Here is a 17,178-nt window from a genome sequence, read left to right as displayed (position 1 = left end):
GTCCAACAGCCTGGAAACCTCTGCGGCTGTGCCGTTGCTGCTGTCGCTGCTGTTGGGAGTGCATGTGGGAACTGAGAACAGTAGCAGGTGAGCGATTGGACATGACAGAGGACATGACAGAGCCCCTCCCCAAAGGCCCACGACTGTGTGGGCATGAAGGATGGTCACAGTGAAAGCGGGCCAGTAATCGAGGGGCGTGGACATCCCGGAAGGGAACCCAAGAGCGTTCCTCAGGACCGTAACCCACCCAGTCCATCAGGTATTGCAGGCCACCCCTGAAAACACAGGAACCCAGTATGGCGCGTACCTCAAACACATCAGGAGAGGAGACAGATACAGGAGCGGGAGAAGCAACCAGTCGGGTAGGACCTAAACAAGGTTTGACCAATAAAGTATGGAAGACAGGGTGGATCCGCCAGGAGGAGGGAACCGCCATGCGTAGGGCCACCGGGTTCAGGATCTTGGAAACCCAATAAGGACCCACAAAACGAGGGAGCAACTTGTGACAATCAGGGATATGCAAATTGTGAGAGTAAAGCCAAACCCGATCCCCCACCCGATAGCTAGGGGCATCCACCCTTTTTCTGTCGGCCGCTGCTTTCATGGACGCCTGTGCCTCGCGCAGATGGACTAGCGTCTGGGCATGGACTGAAACCAGATCACGGGCACAATGTAACGCTCACCTGGCTCCCACGGAGGCGCTGGTCTGGTCTGGGTTGCTGTGGCCTCTTCAAGCGTGATGCGCAGAATTCGGACCACCGATTGAACAGGACCCCCAAATCTTGCTTGTCCGGCCCGTAGGAATATCCTTCTGAAGATGAGAAAGGGGATTAACTGTCTGCTGAATAGTGTGCTTGCTCCCCCCTTTCCCCCTTCGTTCTTCTCTGACTTCCTCCAAAACCCCCGGTTTAAGCTCACCTTATGGTTTGGAAGGATGAACTCTCCATCCTGCTTCTGGTGCAGGGGCGCGCGTTCGTCCAGTTACTTCACTGGTTTTCAGAATGGCGCTGGCACATCCACTTGACTTTTCTGAGCGATACACCGTAAGTATGAATATGCAAAAGTTCTTTATTTCAGGTGCAGAACAAAGGCGATGCGTTGAGGGGTTAAATTGAGGGGTTAAATTGCCGATGGTAAAATCAGGTGAGTTAGTGATGAGGGCGACCCCTCTAAATGTCTTTATAATTCCCCAGTAATGTCTTTTGTCCTTTTCCCATAGGGGCCGGGGTGCGGTGCCTGCCAAAGATGCGGCGCCGACCCGAGATGTGGAATGGTTCACCAAGAAAAGCAGGTAAGTAATATGTAAGTAATATGGCTGAAAATTCGGCTTTCCTCTTGTGTTCCCTTGCTCACCTTTTGTCTCTTCTTCTCTCCCCTAGGTGCAGAGATGTGGCGACCGTTGCTGAGAGCCGCGATGGAGCCGGGCGGAGTCTCGGGAACAGGTGAGTGAAGCGTGGCGCTGCAGCAAGCAACGCGGTGCTTTTAAATGGAAGTCTTCCTTCAGGAATGCTGGCGTGAAGATTCCGGATGCAGGTAAGAAGGTTGAATACGTTCTTGGTTTTCACCTTTCTCTTCTCTTATTCCCTTACAGGTGTTCCAGGTTCGAGGCGGGCGTGGCTGGAGTCCAGGTGCAGGAGCAGACACGGTGAGCGTTCAGCTGCTGGGATGCAGAACAATGCGAAGCACGTGTGGCTGTCCGGGCGTGGCTTAAATAGCTTTGGAAGAAGTTCCAGGTGAGTATTCTTCCACAGCCCCACCCAAGTAACAAAATAGTTCCTTCAGAAAAATAGTCCCTCCTAAGCCTCATTTGGCTTGGTTCTTCATGCAGCATGGTCTGCATCAGGTGAGTGTGCAGCATGGTCTGCTTCAGGTAAGTGCACCAAACACTTCCCCTTATGAGCCTGGCGCCTATTGCGCCAGGACTGATGTCCAACATGAGCCTGGCGCCAACGGCGCCAGGACAGAGTCCAAAGAGCCCCTATAAAGGGCCGCTGGGCTTTTACCCGGGGGCGTGATGCCTGCTCCCGGGGGTGCTGGGCCTGGCCTGGTGCTCCGGGGGTAGGCATCATGACAGCACTCCCCCCCAAGGCCCCTCCCAAGGTCGTTTCCCCAGGAGGTTTCGGTTTGTTCGTGAAATTCCGCTGGAACCTTTTTACTAGCCGAGGTGCATGTACGTGGTCGCTGGGTTCCCAAGATCTTTCCTGAGGCCCGTACCCCTTCCAATCAATTAGATAGAAAAGTTTTGATTTTGAGATCTTAGAGTCCAAAATGTTCTTCACCTCGAATTCAGGCTCCCCATCTATCTGGATTGGTTCTGGTGGCTTTATTAATCTGGTTCCTGGTTGCACTGGTTTTGTCGCGCCTTGAAACACTTGTGTATAGGCGCGTTACAAATATCATATCATATCAAAAGCGACACATGGAAAACGGGGTGAATCTGCATGTTAGCTGGTAGATCTAGCTTGACTGCCACTGGGTTAATTATAGCTTTGATCGAGTAAGGGCCTAAATACCTTCGATTAAATGTCCGAGGTCCCTTGAGCGATAAGTGTTTGGTAGCCAACCATACTTGATCCCCTATTTGGTATGGAGGCGCCTCCTTTCGATGCAGATCCGCATTCTTTTTGTATTTCCCTTTCGCATGTTGTAAGTGTGCAGTAGCATCCTTGAAGGCTTGAGTAATCGTAGAATGCAAATGGTCCACTGCGGGCATTTCGAGGCTCAAAGGTGAGTCCAAGTCTGAAGTACGAGGGTGATGTCCATATAGGGTATAAAAGGGGCTCTGACCAGTTCCAGAGTGTATCGAGTTATTGTATGCATATTCAGCCACCCATAAAATATCCTTCCAATTACCCTCCGATTGGTGCAACATACATCGTAGATATTGTTCAAGGGTCTGGTTCGTTCTCTCCGTCTGACCATCGGTCTGTGGGTGGGGGCTGGTTGAGAGTCTTACGTCGATTTGTGCCAGTTGACAACACTTTTTCCAAAAATGAGAAATAAACTGGCTTCCCCGATCGGAGATTAGTATGGACGGGAATCCATGCAGACGGATGATATTTTCGAGGAATTCCTTGGCAAGAACAAAAGCTGAAGGTAATCCTTTCAACGGAATAAAATGGGCCATCTTGGAAAATAAATCCACCACAACCAGAATAGTGTTGTATCCATTACAAGAGGGCAGGTCCGTGATAAAATCTAGTGACAAGGTGTGCCAAGGTGCTGGTGGAATGTCTAAGGGTTGAAGAAGACCGGCAGGTTTTGTTTTTTGACCTTTGTTTTGGGCGCAAACTCCACAGGACATCACGAAAGATTTAATATCCTTTCGCCAGGACGGCCACCAGAATTGTCGTTTAATTTTTTCCTCTGTTTTGGCAATGCCAGGATGTCCTTCCATCAGAGTATCATGATGACGGGAAATAACCAGTTCTTGCAATTCCTTTTCTGGCAAAAATAAACGTCCTTGGAAGTAAGGTAAGCCATCGTTGATTGAAAAGGCAGACCCCCTTTTGATCCAATCCTGCAAGGCTGAAGAGTCCAGGAATAGTTTTACCCGTGCTTGAATGTCTTCAAGGGTGTGTAAAGTGGTTATCCCTAAAATTCTTTGTTCAGGAATTATCGGCACAGGTTCTGAGTTTGTGTCCATTTCTCCCATTCTAATTCGAGATAGCGCGTCCACTTTGCCATTCTTACAGCCGGGATGGTAGGTGATTACAAAATCGAACTCAGCAAAGAATAAAGCCCATTGGAGCTGTCGTGAAGACTGAGCCTTGGCAGTTTTTAAATATTGTAAATTTCGGTGATCAGTGATCACGGTGATGGTATGCCTGGCGCCAAGAAGATAATGCCGCCAAGCCTTAAAGGCGGACTTAATGGCTAATAATTCCTTATCGGTGATTGCATAATTTATCTCCGGCGGCGAGAACTTTCTGGACCAAAATGCTATGGGGTGCAGTTGGTTGGTTTCGGGGTCTCTCTGAGACAGGACAGCTCCCATGGCTAAGCTGGATGCGTCGGTTTCGACTATATATGGGAGATCAGGACGCGGGTGTTTCAAAATAGGTGCGGACGTAAATTTAGCTTTTAATTCCTGAAAGGCCTGTTCAGCTTCCTCGGTCCATTCAAAACGTTTATTCTTCCGCAAGAGTGCAGTGATGGGTTGCACCACCCGTGAAAATTCCGGGATAAACCTGCGATAAAAATTGGCAAAACCAAGCATGCTTTGGACACCTTTCACCGAACTAGGTGATGGCCATTTGAGGATGGCATCCACTTTCCGTGAGTCCATTCGGACCCCTTTAGGTGTCAGGATGAATCCAAGAAACTCAACCTCGGTGGTATGGAAAACGCATTTTTCCAGCTTTGCAAACAGTTTGTGCTGGCGCAATTTCTCAAGGACGGCCCTGACATGTTTTCTGTGATCAGATTCCGAAGAGGAGTACACCAGAATGTCATCGATATACACGACAACACAGACATCGATGAGTTCCCGAAGGACATCGTTCATGAAGAATTGGAAGGCAGCAGGCGCGTTGCACAACCCGAAAGGCATCACCTGGTATTCGAATAGTCCATATTTTGTACGGAAGGCCGTTTTCCATTCGTCGCCTTCTTTTACTCGTACCAGATGATAAGCCCCCCAGAGATCTAACTTGGTGTATATGCAAGCGTCCTTCACCTGGTCAAGGAGTTCAGGGATCAAAGGCAGAGGGTAACGATTTTTAACAGTTATCTGGTTCAATGCGCGGTAATCGATACAAGTTCTAAGGTTGTCTTCTTTTTTTGGCACGAAGAACAAAGCCGAGGATGCCGGAGACTTTGACGGGCAAATGAAACCATTGGCTAGGTATTGATCTAAATATTGTCTCAAATGCAGATTCTCCGGCTCAGTAAGGGCATAAATCCTGCTACAAGGGGGTTGTGCACCGGCCACCAGATCGATTTGGCAATCGTACGATCTGTGAGGAGGTAACATATTGGCCTGTTTCTTTTAGAAGACGTCCTGAAAGTCTTGGTATTCCGGAGGTAGTTGCATGGAGACAGAGGTTGCTGATGCTAGACTGATCTTCAGATTTTCTGGGTAGCAGGTTCGTGCACACTCCGGAAAGGTTATTCTCTTCGCTCGCCAATCAATTCAAGGATTATGTGTCTCTAACCAAGGGATTCCGAGAATAACCTGAAACTGTGGAGCCTTGATTACATCAAACACAACTGCCTCCCGATGGCCGTCCGGACCTACAAGTGTCACCTCAGCTGTGGAATGTGTTACCGGTCCCGAGGCAATTTCGGATCCATCAACTGTGGTGATGACATCTTTGCTGGTTTTAGGACGCAGGGGAAGGTTAATCCTGGAGACCAATTCACGATCCACGTAGTTTCCTATAGCCCCACTATCGATGTATGCCTTTATTGCATGCAACCGCTTAGGCTGTTCTGGATCTACGAGGACCATTGGCACAGTGAAATGCGAGGTCTGAGAGTTCGTTTTCAAGCTCGGCAAGTGGACCCCTACGCTTGTCGGGCGGGGTCGTTTCCTGATACAGAGGTTTCATGGATTTTATCAGCGGCTCCTACCACCTTCCTGGGCGGCCTTGCCGGGCAATCTCGTAGAAAGTGTCCAGAGGATCCACAATAAAGACATAAGTGCATCTGCCGTCTTCTTTCATGTTCCTTTTGCGTTAAAGGTCCTTTAACTCCTCCGATTTGCATTGGCTCAGAGGCTTCAGCCCCCTTGAGGTTAGCGGGGGTCTTGACTAACACCCGGGTCTCAAACTTGGACCAATCTGCTTTTCTGTTTTGCAGTCTGTGATCCAATTGGACAACTAAGTCTATATATTCAGAGCATTCTTGGGGCGGATTTACAACTTGGGCCAGGACATCTTTAAGTTCTCCGCGTAGACCTCGATAAAATAACGTGATTCTTTTATCCTCTGGCCACCCAGTTTCCACAATTAGTCTATTAAAGGTTGCAATGTAGGAAAGGAGGTCTTGATTGCCCTGTCGCAGAGATAGAAGTTCGTCATCTAGAGCCTGCCCCTGGGAGTGACGAGCAAATAACCTTTCCATGCTTGCTTGAAATCCTTGAAAATCACGAAGAATCGGGTCATCTTGAGTTACCAGTGGAACTGACCAATCGGCAGCACTGCCGCTGAGATATGACAATACAAAGGCTACCTTGGTCTGGTCATTAGGGAAGGCCCCAGGTCTGCACAGGAAATGCAAACGACACTGATTCATGAATACGGCAAATCGTTTGGGGTCCCCAGCAAAGCGTTCGGGTGGGGCCAGCGGCATGTTTCCAGGTAGATTAATCTGCACCGGGTTACTGGAAAGCACAGGAGCGGGGTTCCCTCCGGAACCGGGTAAAGGAGTTTGTCCAGCTTGACCTTGCAAAAGCTGTCTAGCCAGGTCATCAGCTCTTTCCTTTGTAACAATCACTTCTCTCCTGAGAGCATTAGTCTCTTGACGAGCGGCGTGTACTTCGGCCCGTAATTCCCCCAGTAGTTGGGCCAACTGGTCAGTCTCGGAAGTTTCCATAGCGCCTGGGTGGGAATTTGTAGGAAGGCTTCGCATTCTGTAACGCTCACCTGGCTCCCACGGAGGCGCTGGTCTGGTCTGGTTTGCTGTGGCCTCTTCAAGCGTGATGCGCAGAATTCGGACCACCGATTGAACAGGACCACCAAATCTTGCTTGTCTGGCCCGTAGGAATATCCTTCTGCAGATGAGAAAGGGGATTAACTGTCTGCTGAATAGTGTGCTTGCTCCCCCCTTCCCCCCTTCGTTCTTCTCTGACTTCCTCCAAAACCCCCGGTTTAAGCTCACCTTATGGTTTGGAAGGATGAACTCTCCATCCTGCTTCTGGTGCAGGGGCGCGCGTTCGTCCAGTTACTTCACTGGTTTTCAGAATGGCGCTGGCACATCCACTTGACTTTTCTGAGCGATACGCCGTAAGTATGACGATGCAAAAGTTCAAGTGTGAGCCTCCTTTTATGTTGTTTTTTCTGTCCTTTATTTCAGGTGCAGAACAAAGGCGATGCGTTGAGGTGTTAAATTGCCGGTGGTAAAATCAGGTGAGTTAGTGATGAGGGCGACCCCTCTAAATGTCTTTATAATTCCCCAGTAATGTCTTTTGTCCTTTCCCCATAGGGGCCGGGGTGCGGTGCCTGCCAAAGATGCAGCGCCGACCCGAGATGTGGAATGGTTCACCAAGAAAAGCCGGTATGTAATATGGCTGAAAATTCGGCTTTCCTCTTGTGTTCCCTTGCTCACCTTTTGTCTCTTCTTCTCTCCCCTAGGTGCAGAGATGTGGCGACCGGTGCTGAGAGCCGCGATGGAGCCGGGCGGCGTCTCGGGAACAGGTGAGTGAAGCGCGGCGCTGCAGCAAGCAACGCGGTGCTTTTAAATGGAAGTCTTCCTTCAGGAATGCTGGCGTGAAGATTCCGGATGCAGGTAAGAAGTTTGAATACGTTCTTGGTTTTCACCTTTCTCTTCTCTTATTCCCTTACAGGTGTTCCAGGTTCGAGGCGGGCGTGGCTGGAGTCCAGGTGCAGGAGCAGACACGGTGAGCGTTCAGCTGCTGGGATGCAGAACAACGCGAAGCACGTGTGGCTGTCCGGGCGTGGCTTAAATAGCTTTGGAAGAAGTTCCAGGTGAGTATTCTTCCACAGCCCCACCCAAGTAACAAAATAGTTCTTTCAGAAAAATAGTCCCTCCTAAGCCTCATTTGGCTTGGTTCTTCATGCAGCATGGTCTGCATCAGGTGAGTGTGCAGCATGGTCTGCTTCAGGTAAGTGCACCAAACACTTCCCCTTATGAGCCTGGCGCCTATGGCGCCAGGACTGATGTCCAACATGAGCCTGGCGCCAACGGCGCCAGGACAAAGTCCAAAGAGCCCCTATAAAGGGCCGCTGGGCTTTTACCCGGGAGCGTGATGCCTGCTCCCGGGGGTGCTGGGCCTGGCCTGGTGCTCCGGGGGTAGGCATCATGACACACAAGCCGTGGCCGCAGGGGTGTTGGAGGAAGAAAAATCCGGAAAAGGAAGGGTACACGGATGTTGACCATAGAGGGCGAAGAAGGGAGAAAAACCAGTGGAGGAGTGTAGTGTGTTATTGTATGCAAATTCAGCAAGATGCAACAGATTGAGCCAGGTGTCTTGGAATTGGAGGGACAGACAGCATAGATACTGTTCTAATGCCTGGTTAACCCTTTCTGTCTGTCCATCGCTCTCTGGGTGGTAGGCGGAGGAAAATCGAGCATCGATGCCGAGCAGTTTGGTGAGGGCCCGCCAGAATCGGGACGTGAATTGCGTACCATGATCGGATACTAAGACATAGGGTAACCCAAAAAGGCAAAACACGGACTTGAAAAATAGCTTGGCCAACATTGGAGCCGAGGGTATTCCTTTACATGGTATAAATCGTGCCACCTTCGTATAGGAGTCAACCACCACCCAGATGGTGTCATAACCCTGAGTACGGGGTAGGTCGGTGATCAGATCCATTAAGACAGTATGCCATGGTCTTGGGGGAATGAAAAGAGGTTGAAGAAGACCTAGAGGGCGATCCCTACGTGATTTACCCTGGGCACAAACAGAACAGGTGTTGACATAGTTCTCAACATCGCGTTTCATGGTTGGCCACCAGCACCAACGTTTGAAGAGATCTAGGGTACGTTGTTCTCCAGGATGACCATTAATGGCAGCATCATGGGACCAGTCTAGTGCCTGATTGCGTGTCTCAGTCGTGGGTAAGTAGAGCTTCCCTTGTACGAAAGGTAGCCCATCTTGCATAACCGGATCCCAGTCTGTTACCGAGTGCGGATATTGAGAGGCCCATTGACGTATGACGGACAACATGGAACGCAATGGTGTATAGGCGCAAACAAAATGGCCCTTTCCTAGTAGGGTATCAGGAAAAGATGGGAGGGCCCCCCCCCAGGGGAGTGAGACAGGGCATCTGCCTTCCCGTGAACCACTCCAGGTCTATGCTTAATCACGAAATCAAATACACCAAAGAAAAGATGCCAACGCACTTGACGACTGTTCGTGCATTTGAGGGAGGTTTTTGTGATCCGAGAACACCACAGTTTGATGTTTCGCGCCCAGAAGGTGGTGCCTCCAGATCTGTAAAGCATCTTTGATGGCTAAAAGCTCCTTCTCCTTCTCTGTGACTGTTTAGTGTAGTTCGGTTGACGTGAACTTCCGTGAATGGTATACCACGGGGTGTAGTCGGCCTGTAGTAGGACAAGGTTGTGAGAGTACAGCACCCAATGCGTACGAAGAAGCATCTGCTTCCAAGACAAAAGGGAGCTCTGGATCAGGATGTTGAAGCACTGGTGCTGTAGTGAACATTGCCTTAAGGGAATCAAAAGCAGTTTGTTGTTCTGCGGACCAGGAATAAGGGACTAGAGGACTAGTCAGGGCAGTGAGAGGGGCAACAATAGAAGAGAAACAAGCAATGATTTGCCGGTAAAAATTGGCGAACCCCAAAATTGTTTGCAATTGTTTCAAGTTCGCTGGAACCGGCCAATCACTGATCGCTCAGACTTTGGATTTATTCATGGACAGACCCCCAGGTGGTATGTGAAACCCCAAGAACTCGACCTGACTGGTGTGGAAAAGACATTTTTCAGGTTTGGCAAACAGCACTTTTTTTGGAGTTGGGACAGCACTTCCCTGACATATATAATATGTTCCTCCAGGGAAGAAGAAAAGATTAATATGTCGTCTAAGTAAACCACTACGTAGACGTTCAAGATGTCACTGAAAATATCATCCATGAAACATTGAAATGAAACGTGGCTGGGGCGTTGCAGAGGCCAAATGCATCACTGTATATTCAAACAATCCCTGTCGGGAGCAAAAGGTCATCTTCCACTCATCCCACTACGCATGCGAATCAGGTTATACACCCCCCGAAGGTCTAGTTTAGTGTAAACAGAAGCATGAGTGAGTTTATCTAGCAGCGTAGAGATGAGAGGGATGGGATAACGGTTTTTACAGTGATGGAGTTCAACCGCCTGTAGTCCACACAGGGACGGAGATCCCCCTCCTTCTTCGGGACGAAGAAGATCGGACTCGCTGCAGGCGAAGTCGAAGGGCGGATGTGGGCCAAGCGTAAAGCCTGCTGAATATATTCCTGTAGGGATTGTTCTTCTTCCTGTGTTAAAGAGTAAATCCTGCCTTTTGGGACCGGAGCCTCGGGGACCAGATCAATGGGGCAGTCGTATGGTCTATGTGGAGGAAGGCCTTCCACGGAAACCTTGTCGAACACAGCTTGAAAGTCATGGTACATAGAGGGGATTCCTGCCATGACCGCTCCTACCACATGCGGGCCCAAAGACACGGAATCATCCTCGAGGACCAAAGAAGCTACTGCCCCGAGAGCATTCGCCGGGTTCGGGGTCGAAGGGGACTCTATTAGACAATAGTTTTGGCATATCTCAGACTCGAAGAAAACTTGGCCTGTGCCCCAGTTGATTAAAGGGTTGTGCTTCTTTAACCATGGAATGCCTAGGATGATCCCAAACTGAGGAGTAGCAATGAGATCAAAAGACAGAGTTTCCTTGTGGATTTCTTGAATTACAACCTCCAGCGTGGCTGTTTGTTGCATAATCGGACCTGAAGTGAGAGACGTCCCATCAACCGCCTTAACCGGCTCTGGATGTCTTTTGGATATCAATGGTAGATTTAGCGAGTTGGCTAGTGCGATCTCTATGAAGCATCCTGTAGCCCCTGAATCGATCACTATGTGCACTGGATGTGTGTTGTCTGTGGTAGGATTCAATGAGGCCTGGACCATCACGGGTCGGACAGGACCAAAGGCAAGGTCAGAGGGGTTTTGTGAAGGACTCGTCTCAACCCCTGATATCAAGGGCGAGTCTTCTGAAAACCCGGAGTCTTTTTTTTTGGGCGGCGGGGACACTCCTTAACGAAATGACTATTGAGACCGCAGTAGAAACAGGCATTGTCTGTTCTCCTACGTTTTCATTCAGCCTGGGTAATGGGACTGCGTATCCCACCCATCTGCATGGGTTCACAAGTAGGATCAGATGTGGGTGTTGGTGGAAGGTGTGTCAGACCTGTTTCCGCCCTGCGTTCGGTCCGTCTCGCATCCAACTGTAAGACCAAGTCAACCAGGACAGCATAGACTGATGGAAGAGACGGTACAACCGAGAATGCATCTTTTATGGCGTTACACAGACCCCGATAAAACACTACTGCCTTTTTGTTTTCGGGCCAGGAGGTTTCAGCGGAGAGCTGGTTAAACCGAGTAATGTATTCTATGAGCGACTGTCTGCCCTGGTTGAGGTCCAACAATTCCATATCCCGAGACTGCGCCTTGTACCTAGTATCGAAAACCTTGGCCATTTCACTGACTAATAGATCAAAATCGTAAAGGGCAGGGTGACCACTCTCTAACAGAGGGTTAGCCCAAGTGGCTGCCACACCTGATAAGTGGGAAAGCAAAAATGCAGCCTTAGTTACTGAGTCAGTAATGCCTGAGGTCGGCACAAAAAGTGGAGTTTACATTGGTTTAGAAAAGTGCGATACGTTCTGGGGTCTCCGGCTAAGGTATCCATTATCTGGACGACCAAAAGGCTTTACCGTCTGTTCTGACTTGATGGTCGTGTAGATAAATAATACCTCCGTCCCCAAGTACCGCATGAGTAAGAGTAAAAAAACTACTCGAGCAATCTTTGAGGCCACAGGTGTAAAGTGTCGTCAGCCTGGAACCGGGAACACCGGAAGAACCCCCTGACCACTGTAAGGCAATGAAGGGTTATGTTTAAGCAATGATAATTGACAACAATGGGAAGCACAGTAGTGACAATGTAACAGCGGCTTACCTATAATGGGCAGGTGGGAAGTTGTAGGCGTAGGCAGGTATTATGCTGACAGCAGCAGCAGGCTGAGGTGTTCTGATGACACTCTGGGAGACACCTGAGTAAGGTATGGAACAAGAACGTAATCCGTGATCAATCCAAAACACAATCCAAGGTCAGGAGCCAAAAGACAGAAGTGTAGACAGGGAAATCCAAGTATCAAGTCCAATATCCAAGCCAGTGGTCAAAGTCCAGATGATCAGAGAGCACGCCAAAATCCAAGTAGGGAAATCCAAAAACAGTCCAAGCAAACGTTCTGTGATCAAGGTAGTACGTAAATAACAAGAGTAATCCAAACGCCAAGCAGTTCTCCGTGAAGAAGCTGTGAAGCAATGTTTCCGTGTTTGCTCGCCCTTTTTCAATACGAGTATGGTCATGTGACGCGGTCATGCGACCGCAGCTACGTGTCACGTGGAACGCAACGCAGACAGAGATTGGTGTTGGTGTTGTGGGCGTCTTCTGGGCATGTGACTCGTGGGTTTCCGTACGCCCTTGTTGCGCCGCAGAGCGTGAAGGTGTGGCCATGGCAACCGCCAGCATGGAAAGGGGCATAAGGACACTGGTCCACCAGCCGGGAAACCTCTGCGGCTGTGCCGCTGCTGCTGTCGCTGCCGTTGGGAGTGCATGTGGGAACTGGGAACAGTAGCAGGTGAGCGATTGGACATGATAGAGGACATAGGTGGAGATGACCAACCTGCCCAGTTTTGTCCCGAGGTGGAATGGAGATTGGTAGCTCTGTTAACCTTCTCAGATTCCATGGACATACATGCTTCCCTGGATTTTGTCCACTATTGCAAATATCAAAGAAGATAGACTGGATGATCTCCATTGGTCTGGCACAATAAGAACACCAGCATCCATGGAATGGCCTTGCTATGGCCAATCTGGCATGCCGTAGGCACAAAACTACAATGTCCCAAAACTGGTCAGAAGTAAGCTTATGCACTTCAACTATATTGTTATGGAATTCTTCCATCTGTTTAAAGAACTCTTTCACTATTTGCACATGGTACAAACATATGGTATTGCTTAGTCTATTTGCTTATCCCCCTCCATATTTGATCCAACCGAAATTGCACATATGTTGGGCTCCTCTGCAACTATGTATAAATAGGTTAGGCACCCCAATGCTAACAATGAATAACTGTGATTTAGGGAGGGCTGGGATGAAGACCTGAATATTAAATTTGATGTTGATCAATCGAGGGCCATCCTGAAGAAAATGCATCGCACATCCTTGCCTGCAGCTGTTTTTACAATTCCTATCATTTGTGTATTGGAGAGGGAGAGATGCATCTAGTTTTTAATATATATTATCTGAATCGACTCCCTTTGGATGTCTAGTGTCACGTAACTTCTTCATCAGTGCTCTGTTTTGCAGCCCCTTCACTTTGATTGCCAAATGCTGCAATACTTGTATCCTTTTATTTCTCTTCATTAACTGAAATGTGTAATCATTTTTGTCACATGTCCAACCAGTTAGATGTTGTATCCCGAAGAATCGATGGTCTGTTATGTAATATGTTGTTTACTATTAAACTGAAGTGTTAGCAAAATGGTGACTACGCTCATGGGACTGCCGTCTATACCTCCCCATGTGTATTTCCCATGTCTTTCCATACATTCTAATTCTCTATTCTCCAGCAAATCATTCATTTTCCAGTTCTCCTTTCGATCCATCTTGACTTAGATGATTCATCTCAGGCACTTTCTTCACATTGTTTTTCTCTGTTGCTTTAGATACTAATATTCATGTTATTCAAATTGTCACACACATATTACTTAACTTGTATCAGTTCTATTGAAGTTAAATAAGTTGAAACAAACTTTCAACCTTCTTGAGAATTCTCTTGTTATCAAACGGTTGGAAATCTAATTTATTCCGTTTTCCATCAGAAATAAAATATTAAACTTTTTTGCACTATGGGGGTAATTCATAGAATTCAGTGCAGAAGTAGCACACGCTGCCAGCGCAGAGAGTGAGAGGCTGCATGCGACAAACAACATTTAGGTGACAACGTATTCATGGATTTCCCAAGCCATTCGCAGCCGTGGCGCAGCGAACATCCAGCAGCACCAGTTACGCCCCCAAGAATGCCCCTTGCGCCAGGAAAAGCCATAGAAATCCCCAGTACGGCGCAAAGGGCTGCGCTAACCCTGTACCAGTTTACAGGCCTCCTACACTGTAATCAGGTTAAAAAATACGCGTACCCCGCTCGCGGCAGCCAAATTGCATGAAAATCTCCCCGTGCAACCCCTTTAATATGCGTACCCTGCTTCCGGCAGCCAAAATGCATGATAATCTACTCACGTACCCCCTTGAATACGCGTACCCTGCTCGCGCCTTCAAAATCGCCTGAAAAAGGCCTGCTGTAACCCCGTAAATACACGTACTGTGCACAGGCAGCCAAATCGTGTGAAAATCGCGTGAACATCTCCATGCGCACCCCCTGCAATACGCGTACCCCAACTGCGCCAGGCAAATCGCATGGAAAAAGTACCCCCTGTGGTGTGGGCTGCCTGCAGGGCATGGTCAGGGGTGATGGGCTGCCTGCGGGGCATGGTCAGGGTGTTGGATGGTCCCCTGTCGTGTGGGCTGCCTGCGGGACATGGCCACAAGTGTAGGGGGGGTCTCCTGTTGTGTGGGCTGCCTGCGGGGCATGGTCGCAAGTGGAGGGGGTCCCCTGTGGTGTGGGCTGCCTGCGGGGCATGATCATGAGTTTAGGGGGTCCCTTCTGGTGCGGGCTGTGGGGCATGGTCAGGGGTGATGTGCTGCTTGCAGGGCATGGTCAGGGGTGATGGGGTGTCCCTTGTTGTGTGGGCTGCCTGGGGGGCATGGTCAGGGGTGATGGGCTGCCTGCAGGGCATGGTCACGGGTGATGGGCTGCCTGTGGGGCATGTTCTGGGGTGTTGGGTGGTCCCCTGTGTTTTGGGCTGCCTGCGGGGCATGGTCAGGAGTGATGGGCTGCCTGCAGGGCATGGTCAGGGGTGACCGTAACCCCGTAAATACACATACAGTGCACGGGCAGCCAAATCGTGTGAAAATCTCCATGCGCACTGCCTGCAATACGCGTACCCCACCTGCGCCAGGCAAATCGCATGGAAAAAGTCCCCCCTGTGGTGTGGGCTGCCTGCGGAGCATGGTCAGATGTGATGTGCTGCCTGCGGGGCATGGTCAGGGGTGTAGGGGGGTCCCCTGTGGTGCAGGCTGCCTGCGGGGCATGGTCAGGGGTATAGGGGGGTCCCCTGTGGTGTGGGCTGCCAATGGCCCGGGTGGTGTTTGGTCCAACATGGCAACCCCCGAGGCAGGTGTGGGTGGGCAACTGGGTCCTGGGGCTGGGCTGTGGAGCGATGGTACACCAGTCGGGAGTCTTCTGGGTCAGCAGAGGTGGTCTTAGGAACAGGATCCCTGCAATGGCTTCTGTGCAGGCAACAAATAGAAGGGCACGTTGGCAGCAGGCAGGCTGGCAGCAGCAGGTGGCTCGTAGGAGGCTGCTCGGGGCTCTGGGGGGCAGGTAAATGGCCTTTTGGTCAGGAGCGTGGTCTTCCGTGTGTTGTCGGGTGGCCAGCTTGATGCAGAGTGAGTCTGCATGTGAAAAAACAGCACGTGGAAAGGCCCTTAGCACGTAAGCACATAAGTGATGTGACACGCGCGGGCGTTGCCTTCGCCAGGGGTTAAAGGTCTGCCCGGGTAAGCAGTTCGCTGTACGTGCTTTTCGTGGAGACCGGCCGCGTGTGTTTCTTCTTCTTGTGGGTTCACATGCGATTACTTCACAGTGCTTAAAGTTTGTACTTCTTATTTTGGCGGGGGAGTTGCCTACGCGCACACGCGCATGTGTTTTTCTTTTCCACGCAAGGCAGACGGTGAGTTGCGCATCCTTATTTTTCCCACTGTGGTTGCCCCTGTGTGTCGGACACCCATTTTCAAGGTCAGAGTAGCCCGCGTGTTCCACACGTATGTATTGTTTGTGTCCCTGGGTACCACAGCGTACTGCAGGAGGTTTATCACACGCAGATGGGCTAACAGGGGTTGCGTGCATGTTTATTATAATTTATTTTGGGGTGCCGAAGCGTTGTGTGATCTGTCTTTTATCACCAGGGGTCACAGACAGCCTTGTAGGAGCACAGGGGTGCGTCTAACATCACATACCATGCACCCTTCACCCCAATTTGCCAGGACAATTGTTGTGTGCACCTCCCATTGGCTACATATCATCTGTGCCATGGTTAGGAGGACACCAAAATGGAAGAGTGGCAAAGCTGAGCGACCTCCCAACGCTGGCCGTGGTGGGGCACATGGCTGGGCTGGCCAGGGAGTCCAGCGAGTCCAGGGGGGCCAAGGTGGACGCGGTGGGGGATGTGGCCAGGGTGTACCAACGGGGCAGGCTGTCTAGCAATTTGCTGGGACAGCCATGCCACTGACTCCAGCGCCTCAGGAGATGCTGCTGCTGCAGTCATCCCCAGCACACATCTGACCCCACAGGCAATGTTATCTGCTGGCACGGGCCACCAGGTGGTGGAAGCTGCAGGTGCAGCTGTGGAAACCCAGGCTCGGGGTCATCCAGCGCAGGCTGACTTGCCACAGGACTCCCAGGCAGATTTTCAGGGCAGCAAGGCCAAGCCACGTGTTTCCAAGGTAACTGTGACCAAGGCACATGTTCTTGGGCCAGTTTTGACATCTGCTGGTGGTGGGAGCTGCATGGGCAGATGCAGCCGACACCACCCCAGCAGTGAGTCTGCCAGCCAGGACTGTGTCGGTCACAGCCCTTGGCACTGAGGCAGTTGTGCTGCTGGGTCCTGGCAACAGCACCCAGCAGCCAATCACACTATCCAGGGCTTCCGTTCTCATGCCAATTCCTACTCCCATTGGCCAGTCCACCATCACCACTGCCCCAACTGACCAGAGCGGCATTTGCCCCTCAGGGTCCGCACAACCGGCCAAGAGGAGGAAGTGTGCTTATGCGCATGAGGCTGGGACCCCAGACACGGCATCGGGCTCTGGCACTGATATGAAGAAGCCCTTCAATAAAGAGGAGCTAGACTTACTTGTGGACTATGTGTCGGCAGACAACCATGATATGCTGGTGGGCTCAGGTTGCCATTCTACACCTTCCCAGCGTCAGGTCCACTGGCAGTTCATTGCGGATGGTGTGGATGCAAAGGGATATGAGAGGCGCACAGCTCAGGATTGCCACAAGCATTGGACTGACATCCGATGGTGTGCAAAACAGAGCGAGCCTCTAATTACTCCTTGACTCTGGTGACTGGCGGTGGGCCTGCACCAGAGGAGGATGA

This window comes from Ambystoma mexicanum, chromosome 10 (genome assembly GCF_040938575.1).
Source record: "Ambystoma mexicanum isolate Mex_15411 chromosome 10, UKY_AmexF1_1, whole genome shotgun sequence".
In the NCBI taxonomy this organism is placed as follows: domain Eukaryota; kingdom Metazoa; phylum Chordata; class Amphibia; order Caudata; family Ambystomatidae; genus Ambystoma; species Ambystoma mexicanum.
The sequence above is the reverse complement of the archived record's forward strand: the minus strand, read 5'-3'. Positions refer to the sequence as shown.